At 43.5% G+C, this 27,613-nt stretch overlaps 1 long non-coding RNA gene across 1 annotated transcript in view; it reads right to left on the bottom strand.

Annotated features, from left to right (window-relative positions):
• The window catches only part of LOC133221098 (uncharacterized), an 83,894-nt gene that overhangs the window by 17,686 nt on the left and 38,595 nt on the right, over positions 1–27,613 (bottom strand). The window lies entirely within an intron of this gene.

Below are 27,613 nucleotides of genomic sequence, written 5' to 3'. Positions count from 1 at the left end.
AGGGCAGTAAGGGGATGATGGAGTCAGCTGTGAGGTAGGTTTTGAGTGCAAATGGTCATAGAGGAATGGGACCTGTGGTGTTGGCACAAACAGGCTTGTGGCTTCCCAAACTAATGTTTGACAAGGGATTTTCTATCTCAGCTTTCACTCTTTACATTTAAGCATTTATATGACTCCAGAACTGATTTACAGTTTCTCCAGGTGCAGTGTCACATCATTTTGTCTTGTTACTGATCTCTGTTTCCTTTCTGCCCAGTAATTCCTCATTCTATGACCTGGTGTCCAGTTAGTTTCAGTTTTCCAATATGTAATCTTTAAAAATTATTTTTGTAATTCACACAGTCATGTGAATGTAAATGCTCAGCACTGCAATGATTGCAGCCTCTTGTCACAAACAGATTTGAATCAAGAACATTTCGTCTATGAATTAGTGTCTAATCCTTTAATAATGTCCAGAACACCCCAGTTCAGTACTTTAAAATCATTGACAAGACTACGTTTGTTGTTTCCCTCCGTTCAAACAGGGGATAGTATGTAAAAAACAGTGAGCATGACACTGGTGGCTGGGTCTCCTGGCTCCATTAGGGCTTCAAGGAAATATCACAACCAAAACTGTGAAGTATCAGAGGCACAGTCATGTATATTTTTCTCCTTTAAGAGATTTTTTGTTTGCTTTGAAGAAACAGGACACAGCTATTGTACGTGTCTGCTCTCAAACTGGCTCTTCACCTCTCTGTGAGTTACCATTTTGACAGAAAAGACAGTATTACTGCCTTTGAATCATTTTGATAAAAGAAAGGGTAAATAGTAACCTCCTTTCTAAAGTGCTAACAGCAAGTGGTGTATCTCACTCAGAAAACTTTCTTAAAAATGCCTGTCCCCCAAAGACATATAATGTTCCTGTTGCCAGGAGGCTATTGATATCTTCATGGGGAGGACTTCACAAATTGAAGCACAGTGGTCAGCTTCCCAGAGAAATGTCAAAGAAGGGTAGGTGTCAGGGTGAAACTATAGTAACATGGGGGGCAGATACAGAAAACTAGCAATGTATGAGTCCAGGCAAATAAATTCCTGCTAGAATTTACAATCCTAAAACTGCATTAAAATGAAGGTTAGCTGAAAACCTGAAAGGCTTTTAGAATAAATAAATGAGTTAATTAGATTTTTGGAAGAACGGTATCATTTAAGGGATATGGTCTGAGTAGGTGAGACCCAAAATCTTACTTAGTTGTGGGTTGCAAGACTTGGGACTCAGGAAAATCACCTAATAAATTTGCATTTCTTTTTATCCATTATTTTTTCCTTGCAGTGTCTGTAAGCTCAATTGCATGGTAGTCCACAAGAGCCAGGAAAATGAAGGCAGTTATTGAGAGTAAGTTCTCCTAGACCCTATGGTGATACAAATTTATATGATGTGGTAATTGTATAAATCACACAGCTCACTCGCCTATGTGAAATGGTGAACAAGAAATAAGATTTCTTTTGAACTTAGTTCATTTTAGATGGTATAAATGTAGTGAGTTATAAATATTGGAGATGAGGTTATTTTTCCTATGTAATTGCCAGATCACGAGATTGATTTCAAAGGGTGTTTCCTTACTAAAATCAGTAATTCTGCCTAATAAATGACTCATGGCTTGAGGTGCCAGCACTGTGTACCTGAAATGCCTTTAACTGGGGAACAGGCTCCAAATCAGAGACTGCTTCAGGGAGCAACAATGATATACGTATTTGCATGTTCAAACAAGCCTAAATTTAGGGGTTTCATCCATATTATTATATTTTAGGAGTATTTACAAGCTACAGCTTCAGTAGCTAAAGTTGCAGTGGTTGACTTTAGGCCATTTAAGTCTGCTGCTTGTAATTTTGAACTGGTATATTAAGAGCTTTTTTGTCTCTTTTACCTGTGAAGACCTAAGAGAGCTGATTTAATTTCTAATGGCAAAAGCAAGACAGAAGAGGTATGCTCCTTCTGTTGCTTTCAGAATCAGTAATGTCAGCTACTGCATCAGATCCTTAAATTTAGATGTCTACAGAGTACAGTTTAGCTATTCCTGCCTGTCTGACTCTGGTTATTTGCAATACTTTGCAATGTGAGCACCCAGGACTGATGCATACTTCCTAATGTAGCTGATGTTAGATACCCTGTGCTCTCTACGTTAATCCTTTATTAGCTTTTTTGGATAGTACTTGGTGTCATTTAAGCAGGCAAGGCTGTATGTAAGACCACAGAAAATAGATTTAAGCAAGGTTTGTATAAAAATGCACATCTTTTTAGGTTGTTGGGTAACATTTTATGTCTCATAATGAAAAAGACAAGCTATGTTTACCCTTTAGGAAACACAGATGGTTATTGTAGGGTGTGGGGAGAACAAACATAGAGGAACGGGTTGTTTACAATGGGGATTTTTAGCATACATGAAGATTAGAAATATGTGGGGAGGAAGGTGAAAAAACATAAGTGCTTAGGAGGCAATATGGTCACACATGTCAATTATTATGCAAACAAATTCTCTCATGTTCATTCAGATAGTGTTTTAAACACCCAACCTGGACTTCCAAACCAAGATGCATGGAGAGATGGCAATATATGTCTTCAGTATCTTTATGCACTGAATTACACTTCAAGAAGCGTAAACTACCTGAAGTCCCATCTTCAGAATAAAACTTTCTGGGGAAGGAGTTGCAGAGGTATCTACAGGGCTATTCTGTGATGACAGTGAGTGATGGCTAACTTGTCAGGAATAGAGGAAGGATGAGTCACCAGGAAGTGTCTTGAGGCAATGCTCACTAGATGAAGCATGGATAACTTGGGAATCGCTGTTCAGGGGCTTAGGAAATGTAATCATTAGGAAAATCCCATTAATACAGTCAAGTTCTCTAATGATAGCTTGATTCTTAACTCATGGAAGTGTAAAGAGCTCAACCCACTATCTCCATCAGAAGCAGGGCTTCCTTGTTCTGCTTGCTCATAGCAGAGGTGATGTCAGGCTGGGTCACTGCTGGGGAAAGAAATCTTGCAGGGAGTTCAAACCTGGTGCAGGCATAAACCTAATGGCTACAAGGTGTGTTGCAGGATACATGAAATAGGGCCCATTTCTCCTGCTCACTCAGGTGTTAATTCTCTTCAAGGAGAAATTAAGAATAGGACCTACGTGAACAAGGGAATACAAGTTGAAAGGGGGTTGACCCACTTTCTTTCTTTTCTTATGTGGCACCTCCTAAATCATGCCACAAAAGATGGATTATACTTTCAGTCATGAGATAAACCTGTAAACTAGTTCTTGTCTGCAGCACTTGTGTATTATGGATCTTGTGTCTCCTGAAAGATGAATAATTACAGTCCCTGGGGAGATACTCTTTTGAAAATGCAGTCATCACGAATTCTGCAGTTTGGGATAGCTGTATGGGTAACAATGATAAAACTAAGAGCCTTCTTGTCCCCAACAGGCATGAAAATGAAATGGGAAGAAAGAACAGCTCTGATTAGATTAATGAGTAGGGCTTCCAATTTCTGGACAAGTTTCTGTTTCCTTTGTTTTGATGACATAAATACCATTTGATGAGGACAACTAAACACCATCAAAGCAAACTGGCATAAACCAATTACATACACCTTGATTTAAAGCAGGCTTGCCCCAGCCCAATGCCATATGGAAAGAATGGATCCTTCAAAATAAACTGACTGGATATTCTTTGCCTCTTTTCCTGTTTGGCAATCTGTCTTCATTGAAACTTTGGTGAATCAGATAACAAAATCTAATGAGCTGTGCATCATAAATCTGTAACGTATGTCATGGATGAATTCTTCCCTGTGCATGCGACATTTACCCTATATTTAGAATTTCAGACATATTCATTATCCAAGTGCTACACGAAGAAGAGTTTATAAGATTTCTTTTTGAGCATATGCTTCAAATGTAACATACAGAGATGTTACAGAGGTTCTCTTTTCCGGGAACCTTTTTGGAGTAAATATTTGAAGTGTGTACCGTAAAGAAAGTAGTGCATAAGATACAGCCATGGTTATGAGGCAAACGAGCTGTTCAGGTCAAGGCATGTTTTGGGGTAGATGAGGAGTTCCTTGTTCCTACATATTTGTCTGCAGTAGCTTGCAGGCAAGGATCAGTAAGTGATAATTCTCTCACTGCTCCTGTTCAGTGCCACTGAACCAGGCAATTATTGTACTTGGTACACTTGTGCTCTTAATGCCACCTGGCAAGAGTAGTAACAGGAGTGATTGTCACAGAGACCCAGCTACCCTCTCACCAAGAGATGTCATGCACTCAAAAGGGAGCAGAATATAGTCAAGCTTATACTGCCCTTTGCTGCCAACAACAGTCACTGTCATACTCCATTTTACAAAGAAGTGTTTCTCAGCAGACATTGCTCCTTCAATGCATTGGCCTAGGATTGATCTGGGTGGAACAAAGGAGACAGGATTTAATAACTATGCAAGTCAGATTGACCCTTCCAGAAAGGTGACAACAGCCTGTGCATGGAGAGAAATCTTCACACACATGCAAGGAAAGCTCACCATTTTGCCTCTGGCATTCGGGCTCAAAGTGGTAAAAGGACCAGAGATGTCTTCAGCTACCTCATTAAGTGAATGCACAGCTACTCTCCCAGGAGCAGGGTAGGGTGTTTGTCACTCTCCAGATTAAATGATGTATTTCAAAGCCACTGTTGTTAGCTAGCAACAATGCCTGAACCTTGAAAGGAGTTTCTGTGAAGAAAAAATTGAAAGAGTAAAGCATCTTCTAGCTCTAGGAAGACAAAAGAAGATCAGCATTTACAGGGATTAGAGTGCAGACACAACAGGATGCTATTCAGGACAAGTATTTAATTTTTTATTACTGCTTGTACTACTGCTACCACCAGTACTTTTGTTATTGTTATTGTTATTATTATGAAGACAAACACAAAAGGCCTGTGAATATGTTCCTCAATATACAATACCTAATCTCTCCAGAATGACAGCGATTATACAGAAATGGAAGAGAAAGAAGCAGTATGAAGTAAAGTCCCAGCATTTAAGCTTCATCAGTCCTTAGGCAATGACTCTGTGACTAATACAAAAAAAACCAAGATATATTGATTAGACATGAGAACATAAAAAAGCACATACCTGCTAAAGCTTCACATACAGGAACCAAATAAGGTCTTGTCCAATTTTTATCACATTATACAGTACAAAATTGCCTGGACTAGCATTAATAGACTATATTTGGTCTGAACATTGCACCCTTTTTATCTACACACAGCATTTAAAATTAATATCAATATCACATGAAGTCAGAATCAATAATAAAACTCAAAGTTTTTTCAGCTTGTCCTGGTGTAGAGGGTAGATGTAAAAAAAAATCTAAACCTTTCCATTATATCTCTTAGGACTCAGAATCTTGTTTTAAGACACTTAATCCCAATGTTATACCAAGTGCCAGCACTGACTTGAGATGGTGATGGTATTTTTCCCACCATCTCTGGCCATGGTTCATTTCCTGGTGGTGAGCTGTCCCATATTGTTTTAGAAAATAGGATTTAACCATTCAGTATTTTGCTTGTTGCCATTGTGTCACACAGCAGTGTTCTGTCAAGCAGTTTGAAAAGGGCGATATCTTGCAGTGGAGGAAAAGAAAACCCACGAAAACCCAACAAACAATAAGAGAAGAAGATTAACTACAAGGCAAAAAACAAGGAGGATTTGCACAATCTTTGAAATTCTGGAGCTTTTCATTTGTTTCTTACAGTGAGCTATAAAAGAAGTCCAAGAACGGACAGATCATGACAACCTCACAGCTTGTAAACGTGCTGCATGCTTGTTCTGGAAAAATCCCTACTCAGATATGTCCAGCCTCCTGTAGTGCAAGTCAAGAGTGAAGACAAGCTCCATCCCATTCTGCTTTCCACAGCCCCTCCGTGTTTCCAGGGTAGGGATCCCACAGCAGAGGCAACCCTCAGCTGTTTCCAGGTGGAGGGAAGGGAGGAGAAATGTTGAGAAGTGGTGGACTAGTAAGCAGTCTGATTGTCTTGCATATGCTTGAGGGGTATTTCTGCTACAATGGGAGTGATAACATTTAAGTGGATTAAAACCAGCATATGAAATAGCATACAGAAATGTAGTCCAGATAACTCTACCTAAACGTGCCTGGGTCCATCAAATCAACAGCAATACTCCCCAGCACTGAGGGTGGGAAGGATAGAGCCTAGGGAAAAAGAGAAGATTTTGTGTGCTCCCTGTGAGGCGTGTGAGACAGTAGAAACGGCTTCAAAAATTCCTGTGAGCTGAGAAACTGTGTGCAGTTCTCACCATTATGGATGCTCTTCCAAGAGCTGAAATAACAAAAGCTGTTAGCAGAGCTGTGGGAGTTATCCAGGGTGGCCATCAGAGAGGTGAGCAGCAGGAGGAGAGAGGGAGCACGTAATAGAAATAGGTCACTCCATCAGATCAGATTGGTCTAAATCAGGCCTTGCGACTTGTCAAAAATTAATAGTCTCAGACTGAGAGGGAAGATTACAGCATGATGGGAAAAGCAACCCACTAACCTCCTCCAGAAGACTGCAATTCTTCAAGCTGAAGTTGTATTTTAACAATTAGGTATTGCTATTCTACCTTGTTAGAGTGGAGGTTTTCTTCCCTTTAGTAAGAATATTGCTCATCAGCAATTTGATGCCTGTTTTCAATGGATTCAACTCTTCAAACATGAGAAAGTGCATTAAGTTTTCCAAGGTTTTCTGGAGAGAAGTTCCTTAAAATATGTTCCTTGCATCTGCACCTGCCAACTGAGTCTTTGTAGGAGATATAAAACCCTCATAGTTTTTAAGGCTACCAGCTTTGCATGCACTTATTTGTTATTAGTGGAAAAATTTGCCCTAAGGTTTATAAAACTTGAGAAGAATTGTAACCACTCACAATTCAATGAATACTATTGCCCTTCCCTACATAACATGGGTTGACAAAGTCATCAGGGAATAGGCCAGTGAAGGTGGTCCCACCAGGGCCATTCCTCCATCGATCGTGTCCAAAGGAAGGGACTTGATTTGGTCCAGAAATACCCTGCGCTTTCAGCAAAATCTCAAGATCACAGTGTAGTGTCCTGTCCCAAGTATTCAGTCTCTAGATTTCACTTCTGGCTGTCTACCTTCCTTGATTAGTAGGATGCTATAGCAGTGTAGTGATTAGGCCTTGCAAGGGAGACTTTGAGAGGTCACTTTTGTGGAAGGCTGGCTGTCAGCCACAGGACTTCCAAGCCAGGCATGGTGCTCCTTCAGTCTCAGCACACCACTTTAATTTTCAAGGTATTCTTGCTTAAGGAAATAGGAAAGTGTGGAGTATCTACATGATCTTGTCTGCTTTATCAATATATAAAATATCATTTTGCAGGTGTAACGTGCCCTTCATTATGGGTGATTAATTGTTGCACAGAGCAATGGAGAGAGAGGAAAAGAAGAAAGATTACTTTTGCTAGACTGGTGGGTTCAGGAATTTTCAGAGTGAGAACAAGAGTCCTGGGCTCACAAAACCTGAATGTTCCCAGGAATATCCTGTGTTCTCACGTTTCTGTGCCCTGGTGTTCAGAGAAGAATGTTCAGTTTTGTTTTGTTCTGTTCTTAACAAAATACTGGTTTCTATTCCTGATGTCGCTGCTGTTGAATTCCATTGCTCCCTGCAGGCGTTACCTTCATCTCTGTAACAAACAATCCTGAGTCCACCTGGGTTTGTGAGAACACCAGCTTCCTAACATATTTTACCAAAATCAGGTACTGACCTGTAGAAATAAAGGAGGATCTCATGTATTACCTTTTCACACATGGTCTTTGCCTTGTCCTGCTGCAATTCCTTACCATCACTGCTCTCCCCTCTCCTTTCTGGTATGTAAGGTAGGGAGGTGCTTGTATGGTCTGTAATATTTAAAAAGGTAGCAGAGTTATTATATAGTGATAGAAGATTTTTTAGGTACCAGGTAGTACATATGTGCATGTGCACACTCACCCATCACCCTTGCCTACCAGATGAAATATACATGAGGACCACTCAAGTGTTTATCAATTCTTTCCACTGGCTGAGCCTGCAAATATGCTCTTGTAGATTATTGGGTGGAGATGTGCGCTTTGGAGGTAAAGGGCATAAATATTTTCACTGCATTCTGCATGAATACGTTTATCCCATGTACAGTTACACCAATTATTTTGCCATCTGAAATCACTCAGCTGAAGAGTTCTCCTATTTATCTTAGCATTTAGTATAGGGAACAAATTTTCTTTCACTTTAGTTTGACACAGTCCACTAGAGGAAGAGTTTAAGGTGGTAAACATGGCACAAACCATGAACCCAGGTCTGCAGAAAGATGGGTAGGAAAATGATGAATAACACCACCCCAGGGAGTTACAGGGAGCATTAATTCATGTGCTCTTCTGCTGCCTGCTGCTGATCATATCCCCAGTGGAAATACCCCAGGTCACTGAAGAGGTGAACCCTTATCACTTCCCCAGGGCATGGCAGTCACTTTGCATCTCCCTGCTCCAGCTGGGGCAAGCCAGGTAAGTCTTGGTAAGGAGGTAACTGTCAGGAGCACCAACCTGCTGTCAGCGGAGTTATTGCAGGAAAATGGAGTACAAATGAGTCAGGTAAAAGCCAAAGAGAAGCATCATTAAAAGGTGCATTGTTATGGACATTTTACAGCTAACAAGAGTGATGCTCTCTTGAGGGGAGCAGAACCCTGACCAAAATACTCTTTCTTGCCTAGGATGGATTGGCAAGGAGGTATACTCTAGAAAAATGTAGAGCCAAGGTTAATAACAGAAGTACATTTAGCAACTTAACAGGGAGCAAGCTCAAGATAATTTATGACATCGAAGGAAGGAAGGGTATGTTCCATGGTAAATGTTTGTATAAAGGAAGGGCAGTTCTGCAAAACTGGCTTATATGAAAAATGAAAAATGAGGCGATTTTTACATTTCCATAGTTGAAGAGGCTTGAAGGCACAACTCATTCTTCATTTTTTGCAGTAACGCCTTCCTACATTAACTCTTCACAAGGATTTGACTGTCCCTCCAAGAAGATCTCTTCTGATTTTATTCTTGGGTGCTTCCCTGGGAAGAGAGCCACTCACTCCTCAGTGCCATCAGCTTAATGTTTGACAGGTGTCAGCAACTGGGAGCCAAAAATAACCCTATGCCACTTGGCTTTTTCTCTTGGACTGGTTGAAAGATGAGCTGACGTCAAGTCAGGGTACAAAATCATTCCCAGACCAGGGCGTTTAGAGCCAGAAGTTTTATATATTGATAAAATTACTGATCATTTCTTCATGCTTCAGTGTCTGCTTTTGCTGTGATGGCAGTAAGGTAACCTGGAACAGCCTGAGGAGTAAGAGCTGATTTTGGATTCAGGTTTCCTTGAAATAAGCTTAGTGGCTTTCTCTCAGGGGCTCTGGAGTACTTAGTCCACCTTTCCTATGGCACACAACAGCCTCAGGTGTGCTTCTGCTGGTCCTCCTTGCTCAGCCCTGCAGCTTTGAGTGGGGAAGAGTGAAGAAATTTGCCTAGCCTGCTTCCCAGCACCTGTCCTGCTACACAGGAGCAGCAGAGAGCACGTGATTCCCCACCCAGGCTTTTCATGGCTGTGTCAGCAACTTCCTACACCTTCAGGTCTAGCCCTCAAGCTTTGACGGACTCGAACAGTGGAGGTGGCTGGCCGGGAACCCCACAGCCTGCTAATGCAGATGTCTAGGCAGCTGTGAGCTGTACAAAACTTTGCCCTCTCCCTACTGTGGGCTGTAGGAGATGGGAATGAACTGGTGTCACCTGCAGATACCCATACACAAATTCAGCTATACATAAACCCTACTTTATAAAAAGGTTGTGCCTGACCTTAACTACTCATCTGGCTTCCCCCCACACCTATGAAAAGACAAATGCAATTTGTCTAATTCTGAGATATGAGCTGAATATATACAACCATTGCAGCTATTTCTCCCCCATAACTATCTCCTGATATCTGTTGGAAGGACAACACGGCAGGGCATAAGCAAACCAGAAAGTTCCTGAAATGCACAGATGATAACTTCCTTCTCCAAGTCATAGAGGAGCCAACAAGGAGAGGTACTATGTTGGACATTGTTCTCACCAGAAAGGAGGGGCTGGTGGGGAGTGTGAAGCTCGAGGGTAGCCTTGACTGCAGTGACCATGCTTAGTGCAGCAAGAAGGGCACACAGCAAAATTACTACCCTGGACTTCAGGATTGCAGAATTTGGCCTCTTTAAGTTCTCCTTGGTGGAGTAGCATGGGATAATGTGAAGATGATCAAAGGGATCTTCCGAGGAGGAGAACTTCTCCTATGAAGACAAGCAGAGATAGTTGGGGTGGTTCAGCCCAAAGAAGGCTCAAGGGAAAACCTTGTAGCAGCCTTCCAGTACCTAAAGGCTGTCTACAGGAAAGCTGGAGAGGGACTTTTTACAAGAACATGTAGTGACAGGACAAGGGAGAATGGCTTAAAGCTGAAAGAGGGTAGATTGAGGTTAGAGGTAAGGAAGAAATTCTTCACTATGAGGGCAGTGAGGCACTGGCACAGGTTGCCCAGAGAAGTTGTGTCTGCCCCATCCCTGGCAGTGTTCAAGGCCAGGTTTGATGCAGCTTCAATAAACCTGGTCTGGTGGAAGGTGTCCCTGCCCATGCCTGGGGTTTAAAACTGTATTGTCTTTAAGGTACCTTCCAACCTAATATGTTCTATGAGTCTGTGATTCTGTGACCTTAGGGGGCATAATGCCTTGAAGAGATCTCAGGCCAATGCTGGATGAGGTGAATCCCACTTCAAGTATGCAGGGTCACACAGGGAGGCATTGATGTAGCTGAAAATAGGAACCAACTCTTATGGCCTTCAAATGGGGGTCACTGAACCACCTTGTGGAGGATGCAGGGCCGCTTTGTAAGTCTCTAGGAATAGGGTATGTGACGGGGTGGCAGTGGAGATTATGTAAATGTTGTTTTAGTTTAATAACAGGGCTATTAGAGAACTAGCTGGAAGGCTGCAGAGTGCCTCCAGATTAGCAATTGTCATGGCAGGGGTCATGACAAGACAGCCAGAGCTGGGAGCATGCTATTTCCAGAGTCCAGCTGCAGTTTTCTTTTGCCAAGGCCAGGAGTCAAAAGATCCCAAGGATACTGGACGTTAAAAAGTGAGCTCCTTGAAAGAGGTTCACAGAGCTGTCAGGGAGCTGTTTGCAGGGAAGAGACAGGCAGATAGACAAACTGCCACCAGGGGCCTGAAGAAGTGGAGCCTGCCTCTATACTACAAAGAGGTCAGGAGCAGCTAACCCTGGAACTGTGACAAATCCTATGTCTCAATCTCTTTTACACACTGGCTTTCCCATCTCTCTAATCCTCTTTGTCACCTGTCCCCAGGCCCCTGCTATTTTTACCATATCTCTTTTTGGATTTGAAATGACCAGATTGGAACAAAGGCCTTCAATTTATATAATGGCACAAAAATAATACAAAAAAGTCTCCCCCATAGAGTCTGAGACAATGAGCAGCATAAAGTAGCAGAGGTTTTCAGTGAGCTGCCTGGGCCTTTTTTTCTAAGTGGTTACAGTTAATTCAGAACCCAGTAATGCATCCATGTAGTTCAGATGGTTTCTCTCAGTGTGCATTACCTTGCATTTGTTATCTGCCTTCTCAATGCCTACTCTTCTCATTGTTTTTCTGAGGAGGTGCCAGTGCAGCAGCTGATGTTTTCAACACGATATAAAGAAATGGCCATTTTGAGAGTAACAAGGGAGAGGCCCAGAGAAATGGACACACCAGAGTCTTAGGAAAGCACTAGGTGCATATTATGTAGGAAATTCTAAAGATATTTGCATTTCACAATGTTGACTTTTTCCTGTGTTCACCTTCCTCTCCTATTCCCACTCCTGGCAGGCTCACTGTGACTGAGGCACAATAGCATGCATAAGGAGCCGCAATGCCTCTGCCAAGGCTTCTGACTTTGTTAGACAAGTGGCATCTACTGCGATTTCTTGGTTCTGAGTCCTGGAAGCTCTCAATTCCTCGGTTCCCAGTCCTGGAAGGTCTTTAAGGCGTTGAGAATGGCAGCTGTCAGAAGGTGCCTTCATCCCTAGCCCAGGATGGCTGTGAGAGCATCAGGGCAACACAGCCACAAGTCACACACTGCTCTTGGAGCCAGCAGAGCAATGGGAGAGATCTTTCTGCAGCCACCTTGTGGAAGTGCCTGGCGGTTTTCCTTCCGTCTGGGCCTGATCCTGTCTCCACTGGGAATGGGAAGATGCTAATTTCCCCTTTTTTATCTCCTCTCACCTCCTTTCTTGCCAGTGATGCTGCTGTTTGAGGCTGGTGTGCCTATGCCCATAATGCACGGAGAGCTTGCTCCTCTCTAGTAGCAGGGCTCTCTCCAAGTATGACAGCAGTGGAGAGGTCCAGCATGAGTGCAGGCAGTAGAGAAGTTTGTCTGCCAAGGACTCTCAAGAAGCATTTACCTCCTGAACATCTCACTTCTGAACCAGACATTGGAAAGCAATAGTAAGATGGACATATTCTTTTTCCCTGTCTTTCTCCTTTGTCTCAGCCTCAGCCCCCTTCTCGGTTTCTAAATCCTTTTTCAAGCCCTTGCTCTTCTATCCAGTGATGTCAGAAAAAAAGAGAAAATGTGTAATATGCAGAAAAAAACAAAACTATTGACATTGCTGCTGATTTCAGCAGTGACTCATCTGCAGCCTCACACTATGAGAGCTTAGCTTTTATTGCTCATTATAAAACAATATCTCCTAATGGGGGGGTGCTGTGTTCTGTGCTGCCAATAAGAGAACATTTAGCTGGAAATATGTGAGTGTAATTTATAGGCAAGCATGCCCACATGCACGCACACACAGGTAATGATGGTGTTAGCTGTCTGACAAATTGCAGGGCCTTGCACATTTGACCTCTTCCCCTGCCCTGTGTGCAGTACTGCATCTCCCAAGGGGTTCATCCTGACATCCCACCTCAGAGCAGCTTCCAGCTGCTGCCGTTTTGGATATCCTGCCTATTTATTTCTTTCCAAAGATCTTCCCTGCTCTCGCCGCTGGGGTTACTCTGCCTTGACTGCCATTGCATGCAGGGCTCTGTCTTGTGCCAGGCCTTGGCTGAGGATCAAATACCTTATAATTTTCCTGACTGGAAATGTGACTTTAGTATTGGTGGTGGAAAGGGGAGCTTCAAAGCATTGTGCTGAGATATTGAGACTTTAGCCCTGAGTATTCTCCATATAGTGGACCTCAAAGCTGAGAGCCTTCCTATGTACAGCAAAGGTGTTCTGGACAACTTCTGCATCACTTTGTGTTGATTAAATGTAACCTTTCCTTCTGAGTTGTGTGCAGTTCAGCTTAACATAACTAAGGTCTGAGAGGTACAGACATCTCAAAATGGTCCCCAAAACATTTTTAAGTATTTTCAAGCATTGCCAAAATAGTTTTGCTGTAAAATATGCAGTGTATATTCTCTGATTCAGTGCATCTTTATCTTCTCCTGAATTTTAGCAGAAGTTAAGGACTTATCTGCTGAATAGTAATAGATTGAAGCACATGTTTAAACACTTGCTGAATACAGTCCATACAAAATACATGATGTTACACTGCAATGGGTTTTGTTTTCATTCATTTAGGGCTGAAAGGACACATTTGCTGGTGGCATTTGCTCTTGCAATTAAAGAAGGCATCTCATGTTCAGCTGGATAAATAACTTCATATCACACTACCTGATGTCCTTATGCTCTTTTTTAGTCTGTTTGTTTATTTAAACCTTTTTATCGTAGCATTCAGGCAAAATACTTAATCAGATATGTTTGTATCATAGAATGGTAGTAAATGACCTCAAATTACAGTATTATGTTTTCAAAATTTCTGATGTAAAGATACTCCCATCCCTAGCACATATAAGTAGGAGTCAATTTCTGACATATATTCTAGTTGGTATATTGTGATTTTAATTGCTAAACATTGATACATATCAGTGTTAGCCCTGCTTGTCTCCCTCAGGCTGTTAGGTTTTGATTTCTGATTATTTTCAGGCTTTGTTTTACTCCCTGCAACTTCCTTTATCTCTGTTTGGTTCAAGAAGAGTTGCTTCCTATTTTCCTCCACCTGAAATGCAAAGGCCTTCCTTTGCTCCTCTTAACCTGCACACTGCAATTATCATCAGTACCGAAAAGTCAGCAAATGGCAATTTAAACAGTTGCTTTTCAGCAGAAATAAATGCTGGATCCCCTTGAGCAGGCAGGGCAGGCACGAGCCTGTCAGCCAGGAACTCTCATGCTTGGCAGGCTGATTTACCTGTCTGATGTTCCTGCTCGTTTTCCATCACAAAATAAAAACACTTCACTTGTCAAACATCTTCCTTTTTAGGGCTGCATCTCGCACGTCCGTTTGAAACTCAGCTGCGCCTCTAGCAGTCAATATGACAGCTCAGACAGACTCTATCCTAAAGAGATTTTGCAGTAGCCCGTTGAAGCATCTCAAAAGTCTGGAGCCTGCACAATGGAAAGGGGGTTTTACGGCATTATTTTTCTCAACAAAATTAACTCTTGGCAGAAACAGAACAGGACTTCAAGGACTTCAAGTTCTTTAAAAAGGGGGGGGGGGGGGGAGGGAACGGGGACACAAGAAACAAACCCCCAGATCCTCCAGACATTGAAATGTCCAGGCTACCATTTCAGTTCACCTTCCAATGAAAATTAGCTAATCCAGAGCTGTACTTATAACAGATCTGTCCACCCAGGAGTGGGGTGGGTTGCTCCTCAGAGACTCTAATTTTGGGATGACTCTTCAGACCATATTGCTTGACTTGCTCCTGACTACAGCCATCAGCACTTTTCCTTAGCTTGGCTCTGAACCTAATAGCCAAGCTGGTTGCATGACCAGGATGATCAGCCCAGGATTCTGCCCCCAGCTTTGTGCCTCAGTTTCTTTTCTCATCCGTGCTTTAGAGCAACATGGAGGGAAGTGAAGACGGACAGGCTCAGCTTATTCCTGTTCTTTCTGATTCAGGGTCAGAAGACTTTGCACACCATGGGACACAGAACTCTCACCACCCTACTCAGTTATCTCAGTGGGATGGATATCTAGTGCTTCAAGGTGAGCTCCCAGTCTGGGGATAAACTGTTTATTAAGAGGATTTCTTTCCAACCCTTGGAGTTGCCAAAGATTGGCTTCTGCTCTGAAGCCTCAGAGCTTTTACTAGCACTATGAAGATTTTGGGGAAACATGGGCCATGGGGCCAGCTCTGTGAGACTAGAGGTTGCCCAGTTTGGGTACATCTGGAGCTACAAGGACAGGATCCCAGCCAAGAAGCTTGAAGAATACTGATTATGAATCTGACTGTGAACTCGTCTCTGTTGGCATCAGGAAGGATAAAGAGTGACCAGGCTGCAATATGGTCATAGTTTCTAGCAAACACTATCCTTTTCCCTAGTAGGTTGGACTTCTGTCATCCCTTACACTAAGCAGATCCTTCCACTTCTCCTTTCTTGCAGCTGCCCCAGCTGCAGCCCTCAGTGAGAAGCCTGTTTTTCTCAGGAACCTGGAAACTATTTTAAGGCTTGAGAGTTCTTCCATGCAAATGGAGGTAGTGTTACACATCTTGTTCTGAAAAATCACTACCATTCAATTAATCAGCCGGTTATTCATCTCACAGTGTAATTGTAGCCTGTGTGCCACTCATCATCTCTAGGTACATTGAATGAACTGATCTCATACTTAAGAATTTGCCAACAGTAGAACTGGGAGCAATTATTTTGACAAAGATTTTACAACCCTTGTTTTTTTTCCTGTGTTCTGAAGTGAGGGGACAACCCTAGTAATTTAAACATCAATGTTCCTCCCGCAGTTGGGAAACTGAAGCACAAAGTAGATTAAGTTATTTTCCTATGTTCACCTGGGAGGACAGTTGCCCAACTGAATTAGACTCCGAAGCTCAATCCACCAGCTCACACCCCAGGCAATATCACCCACAATGAAGTGTCCTGATGTACATAAACTGGGATGAAAAAAAGAGTACAAACCTGATTTCAGGAGATGCCAAAATGCTCCTCAAGTTCAAGACTGACAGAGGCAGGGTAACAAGTTGAGCTAACGAAAGAGCAAAGTACTGAGACGTCAGAAGAGTGAACAGGCTCCTGACAATATGAAGCCACCTCTTTCTTTGGCCAAATGATGCATCAATTAGTGATTGGTTAATATTTAATATGACAGATGTTTTAGTATTGATGTGTCAGGACAAAGGGCACCACTATTTTGACAAGTGATTGAACTTTCAGTACCAGAGAGGAAAGGAGATTTTTTTTTGTCAAACCAAATAAAGGGATTGGCACACTGTATTGCCTAAGAATTTAATTTCCTATCTTTTCCAATTATATTAAAAGCAAATCAAATGACTCTTATGTTGGCTGAAGATTTTAGTGTATGATTACTCAATTGAAAGCTTTTGCATTATAGAAGCATAACAAATTACCACCCATCTGGTAAGCCATCGTATCTGTAGCCCCATGTGTGCCCTTAGCCATCCTTATACCATGAGCTAAAGCACATCAGCATCGGTGGGCTGGCCTGTCCCTCAGAGGTGCTAATACCATTTGTTTGGAAGGGCAACAGCACCCTTTGGCCAGGTGGTAGGAGCACACAGCCATCTGCTGAGCTTCTGAAACATGTGGCAGTAAGGACTGGGAGCTATTGTCAAATCTCCACCTTCTGCAAGGCAAATCCTGTGTGTTCAGGAAATGACAGGAGCTGCAGTCGCAAAGCTTTCTGAGATCTGACCCAGTAATACTTCTGGCAGACATCTACAGTCTCTCCCACATGTCCAAGGCTGATAAATTACACCAAAGGCAAATAATAATGGCCAGCTGCTTGGTTCATTGGACAACAAGCACCATTCTTACCAATTTGAATGACTTAATTGTTTTGAGAAGGCCTTTAATTTGCAAACTGTACCTTGAGTGAGCCTGTATGGGTGGTGTCTGATGGGACTGATTACTGGTATTAATAAGAAAGGGCAGTGCCTTGGTGTTCTTGTAGCATGCACTTTCAGACTAAATAGCAAACATCAGGGTATGTCAGGACAAGAGCAGACAGTGGCATTGAAGACATTGATCTGAGCTACATGTCTCTCCCAGAAATGTGCATTTTTTGCTGTAGACACAATCAAATATGTCAAATGGCTGCTAAAATGTAAATGTTAGCAGTCAAGGTCACCTTCCAAGGGATACCAAACTGTGTGCCCCAGGCAGGCCCCATTAGTGGCAACACTGACAGTGTTCCTATCACCTTCTCCTCCCCTAGTTCTTTGCTCCGTGCTGAGAAATATTCCAGAGGCAAAAGTCTTTTCCATCTGATGCTAAAAAGCTGTTCCCCCCTCCCAGCCAGCAGAGGCTCAGGTTTAATAAAAATCCTCATTAGTTGTCATCTAAATATGCAGGAAGTCCATGCCAAGTATTGCAGCTGAGTTAGGGAAAGGCAAAACAGGTTCTAATTAAAGATGGGGCAAGACCAAAACCTTGGGTCACAAGCTTATACCTTGTGGAAATTTGGATCCAAGCTCTGAATGCCATTGACTAGGATAATCTCTCCACTCAGAGCCCTGGGTACTACCTGGCAGTGCAATTACAAACCCCTCAGAGAGATCCTTTGATTCAGTCACCCTTCAGTGTACCATGGTGGAGATTCTCCGGCTGCTTCCCTTTAATTAAGGGATGGGAAGCTTTAATTAATACAACATGACAGTGAAAATATAATCAGTATCGTGGCCCCTGTTGTTTGTTCACGTTAATTTTGCATTTTGCATGCTTGTTTTTTTTTTAACATGCTTGTTTTTTAATTTTGTGCAGTTATGCTTGAAGCCAGTAGCAGCAGCAATGAAGTGTTCCACAAGGAGCCCGGGGAAATGGGGTGTTAATAAGTGCTGGGTTTGGAACCTGAGGAACCACAGAGGTGCTTGGATATTATATAAAGCAAACAAGGCAGGTGGGGTTCTCTGTTAACATGATCATTGGGGAAGGACTGAAAATCAATGATGTATTTCTCTCTCTGTTTCCTGTACTGGGACATGTGGGATCAAAAAGACACAGATTTCTCATATTAGTTTCATGTGTTTTAACCCCAGCAAAAGTGAGTTAAAAAAAAAATCTCAGTTCTGCAGCAAAGATAGACTGTCATATGATGGTGAGGTCTGGAACACAAAGAGAAATTCTGAATCTGAAACTGTGTGGCCAACTAGGCTCACCTACTCTTGTAACTTAAAATGCACTAAGTTCCGAAAACACAGGTTCATGTTAGTGCTTTGCTATTGACAGAGAGGCCTCAGCTGGAAGGCGAGTATAAATCTGGGCTTTATGGTCATTGAGAACACTGGTATTCTCCTGACAGTCCCTGACTGGGACAGCCTGGCTATTCTAACCAGATATAAATATCTACATCTGAACTACACACCTCCATTTCCTTTAGGATTAATGGTCTGGAGTAGACATTTCATCTCACCCTAAAGGCTTCAAAGACAAATCAGATCCTTTAAGCTGTAAGAAGTACATGCTAGAGTTAAAAATCGGTTTTCTAAATTGCATCTATATTACACAGTGAAAAAGTAGTTCAAAAAACCTTCCAGTGGCCTTAAAGGTTAGGGGTCTTTTGTTCCTCACAAAGCAATGTTTTCCATTAATCACCAACCAACTGATAATCATAGAATGAAGAGTGGGTTATAGCTGATGTGACCTCAGCCAGAGCTGCAGCTCCTGACCTGCCAAGTCTGTAGATCCAGTGTTTGCCTGAAACACCATGACAAGCTCTAGTCAACCACATGCACACAGAGTTGTTACGTACTTGCAGCAAAAAGAGTCTTATAGAAAGTGGAAGCAAGGACAGGCAGCCTGGGAAGAGTACAGGGATTATGTCCGGGAAGCTAGGGACCAGGTTAGGAAAGCTAAGGCCCAGTTAGAATTAAACTTGGCTAGGGATATTAAGGATAACAGGAAGGGATTCTACAGGTACATAGCAAATAAAAAACAGACTAGGGAGAAAGTAGGCCCCCTCAGAAAGCTCTCAGGAGAACTAGCTACACAGGATTTAGGGAAGGCTGAGGTTCTGAATGATTTCTTTGCCTCGGTCTTCTCTGGCAAAGGCTCTGACGGCAGCACCCAAGTCTTGGAAGGCAGACACAGGGACTGTGAGAATGAAGACCTTGGGCCCACTGTAGGAGAGGAAATGGTTCGAGACCATCTTAAAAATCTGAATGCGCACAAGTCCATGGGTCCTGATGAAATCCATCCGCGGGTTCTGAAGGAGCTGGTGAATGAAGTTGCTAAGCCACTGGCCATCATATTTGAAAAATCATGGCAGTCAGGTGAAGTTCCCGACGACTGGAGAAAGGGAAATATAACCCCCATTTTCAAGAAGGGGAAAATGGATGACCCAGGGAATTACAGACCAGTCAGTCTCACCTCTGTGCCTGGCAAAATCTTGGAGCAGATTCTCCTGGAAGGCATGCTAAGGCACATGAAAATCAACAAGGTGCTTGGTGACAGCCAGCATGGCTTCACTAAGGGGAAATCCTGCCTGACCAATTTGGTGGCCTTCTGTGATGGGGCTACAGAACTGATGGACAGCTGTAGAGCAGTTGATGTCATCTACCTGGACTTGTGTAAAGAGTTTGACACTGTCCCACACGACATCCTTGTCTCGGTGGATAAAGAACTGGCTGGGTGGCCGCACACAAAGAGTTGTGGTCAATGGCTCAATGTCCGGCTGGAGACCAGTAACGAGTGGTGTCCCTCAGGGATCGGTGTTGGGACCAGTCTTGTTTAACATCTTTGTTGCTGACATGGACAATGGGATTGAGTGCACCCTCAGCAAGTTTGCCGATGACACCAAGCTGTGTGGTTCGGTTGATACGCTGGAGGGAAGGAATGCCATCCAGAGGGACCTTGACACGCTTGTGAGGTGGGCTGATGCCAACCTCATGAAATTTAACCATGCCAAGTGCAAGGTCCTACACCTGGGTCGGAGCAATCCCAGACACAGCTACAGGTTGGGCAGAGAAGAGATTCAGAGCAGCCCTGGGGAGAAGGATTTGGGGATGCTGGTCGATGAGAAAATGAACATGAGCCGGCAGTGTGCGCTTGCAGCCCAGAAAGCCAACCGTATCCTGGGCTGCATCAAAAAGAGCGTGACCAGCAGGTCGAAGGAGGTGATCCTGCCCCTTTATTCTGCTCTCGTGAGACCTCACTTGGAGTATTGTGTGCAGTTCTGGTGTCCTCAACATAAAAAGGACATGGAGCTGCTGGAACAAGTCCAGAGGAGGGCCACGAGGATGATCAGGAGAATGGAGCACCTCCCATATGAAGATAGGCTGAGAAGGTTGGGGCTGTTCAGCCTGGAGAAGAGAAGGCTGTGTGGAGACCTCATAGCAGCCTTCCAGTATCTGAAGGGGGGCCTATAGGGATGCTGGGGATGGACTCTTCATTAGGGACTGTAGTGGTAGGACAATGGGTAATGGGTTAAAACTTAAACAGGGGAAGTTTAGACTGGATATAAGGAGGAAATTCTTTCCTGTAAGGGTGGTGAGGCACTGGAATGAGTTGCCCAATGAGCTTGTGAGTGCTCCATCCCTGGCAGTGTTCAAGACCAGGTTGGACGAGGCCTTGGGTGGCATGGTTTAGAGCGAGGTGTCCCTGCCCATGGCAGGGGGGTTGGAATTTGATGATCTTAAGGTCCTTTCCAACCCTAACTATTCTGTGATTCGGTGAAAATCATTGTAACTATTGCTAAAGGCAGTTGAGTGACGTTGATAGCAGGCTAGAACTCAAGAAACCTTTAGGCAGTAGCTGAGACAAGAACTCAGAGCTGGTGAACATTAATATTTCCTTCAGTTGTGTAAGACTCCTGTGAAGATTTACATAATTAATCTGCAGCAACAAAACACTTATAATGCAGTTTAATAATCCGGGTGATAGACAGGTCAATGTTAATTACCATCTTGCTTCCTGGTTTTAAAAGCTATTGTTTCTCAGCTCTTAGCTTAGAAGTGAATAGCTTGTATTAGCTTGAAGACAGCACAGCAAGTTTGCAGATGATTAATGGCCGAGTGCTTGGCACGAACTGAAGATCTGTGAGACAGGTCCAAGCCCTTGACCTGCCACAGGCTTCACACATGGCTGAGGAGAGAAAGTGGCTTTGGGCATAATCCAACATTGCTAATATCCTAGCTGCTGATATCCCAGGAACTGATATCTTATACCCAGGTTGCAGGTTCAGTCACATTCATAAAGCCACCAAATCACAGACTGGTTTGGGTTGAAAGGGACCTTAAAGATCTTCCAGTTCCAACCCCCCTGCCATGGACAGGGATACCTTCCACTAGACCTGGTTGCTCCAAGCCCCGTCTAACCTGGCCTTGAACACTGCCAGGGATGGGGCAGCCACAGCTTCTTTGGGAAACCTGTGCCAGTGCCTCAGCACCCTCACAAGGAAGAACTTTTTTCATAATAAATAATCTAAATCTACCTTCTTTCAGCTTGAAGCCATTCTCCCTTGTCCCATGCCCTTGTAAAAAGTCCATCTCTAGATTTCTTGTAGACCCCCTTTGAGTATTGAAAGGCTACTAGCTCTTCCTACTTGTTGGGCTTTGTTAAAAAATACATGTGCAAAGGTATTATATGGCTTGTAGTTTTCCAAAGGATTGGTTGGGTTTTTTTTTTTGTTGGTTAGTTTGATTTTTTTTTTAAAGACATCTCTTTGAAATATTTTTTTGTTGTTAAATCTTGCTGTGTCACTGTCTGCTGAAGAAGTGCTGGCTTCTTGTGGGAGGAAGGAAGGAAGGAGGAAATGAAAAGCTGGAAAGGGATTTGGTCATCATGAAGAACATGCGCGCAGCCTAACTATTAGGAAGGCTTTTGCAACTCTTCTGTACAAGGTAGAGGAAAGATTTCAAGGAAAATAATAACATGGATTTTTATACCTGTTTGGGGAGATGTCTGGAACTCCAAGAGGTGTCATGGAGAACAAGGTAGGAAAGGACAATGGACTTGTTTGAGATTCAAAAGGGGCAGCAGAGACTAGAATCATGGATAAACAGGAGACAGAAATCACCTTTTAAGTGCTAAAAAGATGACAGCACAGGGACAAGCAAGGTCTTTAAACAAAAGAGAAAGGGCAGCCAGTGGAGGGCTTCACCATGAAAGCTGGCATGGGCAGACAGGCAGGTTACAAAAATGATCTTTGCAGTGGTGTTCTAGAGGAATAATGGCAAGGCAAAAGAGTGTCCATGCTAAAGAAAAGGATGATGCAAGAATTGTGACCCAAGATAATGAGCTCCTCTTTGAGATTTTTTTTTTGTGTAACTGGATATTTTACTTTCATTTAAAAAACAGGTGAGATTTTGAGCTGGGGCTGGAGCTCCAGCCAAAGCCAAAAGAGAAGCTCACACCTGCACTGTGAGTTTCATTCAAGGTAACAGCGTTACCCAATTTCTTAAGAAAAATAAGTAGGAAAGGCTGGGCTTTGATACAGAGAACTCTGCTGCAGCTTGGTATTACTTGCTGACATTCCAAATTGCGAACCAAACAGATACTTTAGTTTGGACAGGAAGAGAACTTTCCTGTTGCAGAGAGCAGATCCATCAGCTGAGGAAAGGGTCAGCCAGAGAGCAGAATATCCAGAGTTAGAAGATTACACGAAGGAGGAGGGCAGATACACCCAAGTAAAGAGAATGAGCAGATCTGGTCATGATGCAAGTAGCTGGAGAGCCAGAAGGGCTGCGGCTGCCCTGAGGCAGAGATGTGCCAGCAATGCCTGACACCAGCTCAGTTGGAAGTAAAGCCAAAGGGACAGGCTGGAGCTCAGGATAGTTTCTTAAGGTATGAACTACTGCTTTTGAGAAAGAACCCCCAAAAAATCAAGGTGACATGAACTGTACGGTAAGACAGAAGGTATGGAGCAAGCCAAGGAAGTTCAACTTTAACTTACTATCTATCACAGGGAAGAATATGCTTGCTCTTTAACGCTCATAACTTTGTATTGTTCACTTCTTAGGTGTGTGCAAGCTAAGCTCCCCACTGTTGTGACTCAAGAATTCTCTTATCTTGAAACAATCACTATTTAAGAAGGCTAGGAGATAAAGCCTATTTATAGTATTGCCCTTTTCCACCAGGCTGTACAATCAACGTTTTCAAGGGAAAAAAACGTGGCTGGGCTTCTGCGAGTCAAAGCCTGTTTGGTCTTCTTACCTGAGGAACCCTCCAGGGGGCATATTGCAAGAATGCTTGTATGTCTTTGTATCCTGTGCTACCTTGGCATCTATGTATCAGTGCAGATTCAGAAGAGAGGATTTTCACCCTATAAGAACTGGTGTCTTGGCACCAGGCTGACTATTGTATAATGCTCTTGGGAATAGGTTTTAGTGCAGTCGTTTGAGACTCTAGTGACTGAAGAGGATGGGGGGGAAAAAAAAGAAAAAAAAATCAAATAGGGATCTCAATAAATAGAATTCCAGATCTTGCATAATATCATTCAATGGCAACAGCAGGTGTTTGACAGTACTGTGAACTTCCTCAGAATGGGATCCTGCCAACATGGCTGTGATTCAGTGCAATGATTCAATGACTGCAGGACGGTATCCTGCCAACCAGCCTTCCAGCAGAAAACTGTTCACCCCACTGCAAACACTGCCAGTCCATTAGCATTTCAGATTTAGTCTATCTGCACGTCAGTAGAAGGCGTGCATCCCCTTCAGGTAATGGAAGAAGGAAGGGAAGGTCAAAAATTCCCTTTTCTCCCAGGGAATAAAAGGCAAAACTATTAGTTGCAATGTTATTTCAGAAGAGAAGCATGGGATGTGTTTTCTTTAAAGCTCAGAGTTTGAAAAAAAAAATAGAATAATAAAGGCTTGTTTTTATTCTTCAGCCCTGCTTTTCCTTCCACCTCCAACTAGGAGCCTTGTTAGAATAAGAGAGTCTCATCAGCTTTCACTTCCACCCTCTAAACTGTGTACTAGCAACATTCTGAGATAAGCAAAGAAACTCAAGGAGCTGCCATTAGCAGTACCTGTTACAGATATTTTGCCAGCTGCTGCCCTGCAGCTGGGCAAGCACCTATGCCCTCCCCATCATCCTGCAGCATGGACATGCAAGTATAAGCCCATAGCAGGAACATTCCCAACTGCGGGGCTTCTGGAGACATTTGGCATGAGTACAGAGGAAGACAAGCCTCACTCAGCCATCACCCTCCAGCCATGCAGCCCACTACCCTGTGGGTGAGCTACCTGAAATGAAACATCCTTCAAGTAAACATGCAGTTAGGGGTGGAGCATGGTGGAGGCAAACACAGTTTAGCTCAGCTCTCCTTTTGCTCCATTTTTCAGTTGTGTAGCAGAAGGAAAACAGAGACTGGAGCTGAGAAGCAATTCACAGTGCTGCTACTGTAATCTTTGTTACAGCACAATGTTCTCATCCTTGCCCAGCTCTTTTAAACCTGCTGTAATATGAATAATGATATACTCCACTTACAGAGACTTTGTTAAATACTTTGCCTTTATCACAGGTGCTACATAACCTTCTAGGATCAAAAAGGACTCTTTGAGAGGTGATTAGAGCAGGAGGGAAGGCTTTAGTGATATAAGCACCACATTTGCAATAATTAGGCTCCCTGGAGTGATAGGCTCAAATCCTAGCAGGGTTGACTCAGCCCTTCATCCCTATAAGGTAGATTAAATGGGTTTTCTGTAGTAGGGTCTTTTGGACAAGACCTTAAAAAACACACAGACACCTCAGTTTCCTCTTTTTACTGCAAGCCTAAATTTCACAAATTTATAAACCAGAGACACAGGACATTTCACTTAAACCTGTTTGCCCAAGCACTACTTGTCAAAACCTGTCTTCACTACTGTAGTGACCATGCAGCTCTCCTACTCACCAGACTTCTTCAAAGAGGGGCTCTCTGGTAGTGAAACGTAGTGTAGTGAGAGCTGTGGTTTGAGATAAAGCAATGCAGTTTGAACGTATCCTATTACTAACCACAACCATCAGCCTCTAGTTTTTAGATTACTGTCTAAAAATGAGTATTTTCTACTACACGTTGATATTCCCTCACTTTAGGGTGACTAACCCTGTCATGAGCCAAACCAGAATATGGGCTTATGTAGCATCATAGGCTGAAGGGGAGTTGACCTATTTTTTGTCTTTAAAAAAGTACCTACAGAAAAGCATTTCTAAGATGATTCCTGTTCCAGGGGGGAGAAGGGGGTGCATGTCTCTTTCTCACATCTATTTGATCTGCTTAGGAAGCCAATCTCACAGCAAGTGTCTGGGGGACCCCTTCAGAGTAAGAGAATAGAGTATGAATCATAGAATCATAGAACCATAGAACTGTTTAGGTTGGAAAAGACCTTTAAGATCATCAAGTCCAACCATTAACTTTACACTAACAAGTCCACCATTAAACCATGCCCTTAAGTGCCATACCTACACATCTTTTAAATACCTCTCGGGATTGTGATTTCCCTGGGCAGCCTATTCCAGTGTTTGATAACCTTTCAGTAAAGACATTTTTCCTAATATCCAGTCTAAACCTCCCTTGGTGCAACTTGAGGCTATTCTCTCGTCCTGTCGCTTGTTACTCGGAGAAGAGATCAACACCCACCATGCTACAGCTTCCTTTCAGGTAGTTGCACAGAGAGAGAAGATCTCCCCCAAGCCTCCTTTTCTCCAGGCTAAACACTCTCAGTTCCCTCAGCTGCTCCTCATCACATTTGTGCTCCAGGCCACTCACCAGCTTCATTCCCCTTCTTTGGACATGCTCCAGCACCTCAATGTCTTTGTTGTAGTTAGGGGCCCAAAACTGAACACAGTATTTGAGGTGCGACCTCACCAGTGCCAAGTGGTATGGGAAATGGGTATAAATTGGAACACAAGAGGTTCCACTTAAACCTGAGAAGAAACTTCTTCTCAGTGAGGGTGATGGAACACTGGAACAGGCTGCCCAGGGAGGTTGTGGAATCTCCTTCTTTGGAGACATTCAAAGCCCACCTGGACACGTTCCTGTGTAACCTTATCTAGGTGTTCCTGCTCCGGCAGGGGGATTGGACTAGATGATCTTTTGAGGTCCCTTCCAATCTCTAACATACTGTGATACTGTGAAGTGAGAGGGGACAATCACCTTCCTAGTCCTGCTGGCAACAAGCCAGGATGCTGTTGGATGCTCTGTAGAGCCTTCCTGCCCTCCAGCAGGTCAACACTCCTACCCAACTTGGTGTCCTTTGCAAACCTACTGAGGGTGCACTCAATCCACTCATCCAGATCACTTACCAGATACTAAGCAGAACTGGCCCCAGTACTGAGCCCTGGGAAATACCACTGGTGACTGGCCACCAGCTGGAGTTAACTCCATCCACCACCCCTCTTTGGGCCTGGCCACCCTGCCACTTTTTTTTTCTCAGCCAATAATACACCCCTCCAAGCCATGAGAAGAAACTTCTTCTCAGTGAGGGTGACGGAACACTGGAACAGGCTGCCCAGGGAGGTTGTGGAATCTCCTTGTTTGGAGACATTCAAAACCCGCCTGGACACGTTCCTGTGTAACCTTATCTAGGTGTTCCTGCTCCGGCAGGGGGATTGGACTGGATGATCTTTTGAGGTCCCTTCCAATCTCTAACATACTGTGATACTGTGATACTGTGATGAGCAGCCAGCTTCTCCAGGAGAATGCTGTGGGAAATGGTGTCAAAGCCTAGGTTGACAATTCTCACAGCCTTTCCTTCATCCAACTAAGCAGGTCACTTTGTCATAGAAGGTGATCAGGTTGGTCAAGCAGGACCTGCCTTTCATGAACCCATGCTGACTGGGTTGCATAGTCTGGTTATCATGTATGTGTCATGTGATAGTACTCAAGATGATCTGCTCCACAGCCTTCCCTGGCAGTGAGGACAGACTGACAAGGCTGTCGTTTTCCAGATCCTTCTTCCAGCCCTTCTTGTAGATGGGCATCACATTTGCTAACCTCCAGTCAACCGGGACCTCCCCAGTCAGCTGGGAATGCTGATAAATGATGGGAAGTGCCTTGGTAGGGCACTTTCACCAGCTCCCTCAGTACCTTTGGTTGGATCCCATCCATCCCCAGGGACTGTGTGTGTCTAAGGGGTGTAGCAGGTTGCTACGTTTCCTCTTGGATTAGGGGACTTCATTCTGCTCCCCGTCCCTGTCTTCCAGCTCAGTGGGCTGAGTACCTGGAAAAGAGCTGGTCTTACTATTAAAGCCTGGGGCTAAGAAGGCATAAGGTACCTCAGCCTTTTCCTCATCCTTTGTCGTTATGTTTCCCCCTGCATCCAGTAGATGATGGGAGATCCTCCTTAGCCCTCCTTTTGTTGCTAACGTATTTACAGAAATATTTTTTTATTGTCTTTTAGTAGTAGCCAGATTAAGTTCTAGTCGGGCTTTGGCCCTTCTAATTTTCTCCCTGTATAACCTCACAACACCCTTGTAGTCCTCCTGAGGTACCTGCCCCTTCCTCCAGAGATCATAAACTCTCCTTTTACTCCTGAGTTCCAGTCAAAGCTCTCTGTTTGCCAGGCTTCTTCCCCAGTGCTTTGC

Source organism: Neopsephotus bourkii, unplaced genomic scaffold (assembly GCF_033783945.1).
Source record: "Neopsephotus bourkii isolate Nb327-2 ecotype Australia unplaced genomic scaffold, CSIRO-AGI_Nbou_v1 NB_1511, whole genome shotgun sequence".
Classification (NCBI taxonomy): domain Eukaryota; kingdom Metazoa; phylum Chordata; class Aves; order Psittaciformes; family Psittacidae; genus Neopsephotus; species Neopsephotus bourkii.
The sequence above is the reverse complement of the archived record's forward strand: the minus strand, read 5'-3'. Positions and strand labels throughout refer to the sequence as shown.